Source organism: Hyaena hyaena, unplaced genomic scaffold, assembly GCF_003009895.1.
Source record: "Hyaena hyaena isolate Hyena2069 unplaced genomic scaffold, ASM300989v1 scaffold_100, whole genome shotgun sequence".
NCBI lineage: Eukaryota > Metazoa > Chordata > Mammalia > Carnivora > Hyaenidae > Hyaena > Hyaena hyaena.
This window is the reverse complement of record NW_024080732.1, coordinates 1692837-1694173: the sequence shown is the minus strand read 5'-3', so window position 1 is coordinate 1694173 and position 1337 is coordinate 1692837.

The following is a 1337-nucleotide window of genomic DNA, read 5'->3' as shown; positions in this document are numbered from 1 at the left end:
AAAAAAAAAAAAAAAAGAAAACACAAAGATGAAAAATCTTCTTAACTCTGGGTTTGGTGATGATTTCTTGGATATGACACCAAAAGCACAGGCACCAAAAGAAAAAATAAATTCAATGTCATCAACATTTAAAACTATTGTGCATAAAAGGTAAAAAGACAACCAATGGAGTATATTTGCAAATCATATATCTGATATTAATATCCAGAATATATAAAGAACTCCTACAACTCAACAACAAAAACCAAACAATTCAATACACAAAAGAGCAAGGATTTGAATAGATATTCCTCTAAGGAAGATATATAATGGTGAATAAATATATGAAAGGATATTCAACATCATTAGTCATTAGGGAAATGGAAATCAAAACCACAATGAGATACCACTTCATACCCATTATGGTGGTTATTATAAAAAGAAAAGAACACATATTTGCCAGCATTTGAAGAGACTGGACCTTTATGCATCGCTGGTGGGAATTTTAAATGGTGCAGCTGCTGTAGAAAACATTTTAGCAGTTCCTCAAAAAGTTAAACAAAATTATCATATGATTTAGGAATCCCACTCCCAGTATATATCCCAAAGAACTGAAAGCAGAGATTCAAACAGATACAGATACCTGTACGTCATTGCAGTACTTTTCACAATAGCCAAAAGGTAGAAACACCTTTTGTGTCCATTAAAAGATAAATAGATAAATAAAATGTAGTATATACATACAATGGGATATTATTCAGGCATTTAAAAAATGAACTTGTGGGGGTGCCTGGGTGGCTCAGTCGGCTGAGCGTCTGACTTCAGCTCAGGTCATGATCTCACAGTTCATGGGCTCGAGCCCCACATCAGGCTCTGTGCTGACAGCTAGCTCAGAGCCTGGAGCCTGTCTTTGGATTCTGTGTCTCCCTCTCTCTCTGATCCTCCCCTGCTCACGCTGTCTCTCTCTCTCAGAAATAAATAAAACATTAAAAAAAATAGAGATGATAAAAAATAAAATAAAATGGAGACAAGTATATCTTCTTTATAAAAAAAAAAATGAACTTGTGATACATGTTACTACTTGGATGAACCTTGAAAACAATGCTGTGCCAGACACTAAACAGAAAACATTATGAGATTCTATTTAGATGAAATTCGTAGAATAGGGAGATTCAGAGAAACAGAAAGTAGAACTGAAGTACTAGGGGCTAGGAAGAGAGAGAAGGGAGAGTTACTGTTTAATGGGCCCAGAGTTTCTCCTTGGAATGATGAAAAAGTTCTGGGGGTGCCTGGGTGGCTCAGTCGGTTAAGTGTCCGACTTTGGCTCAGGTCATGATATCATAGTCTATGGGTTCGAG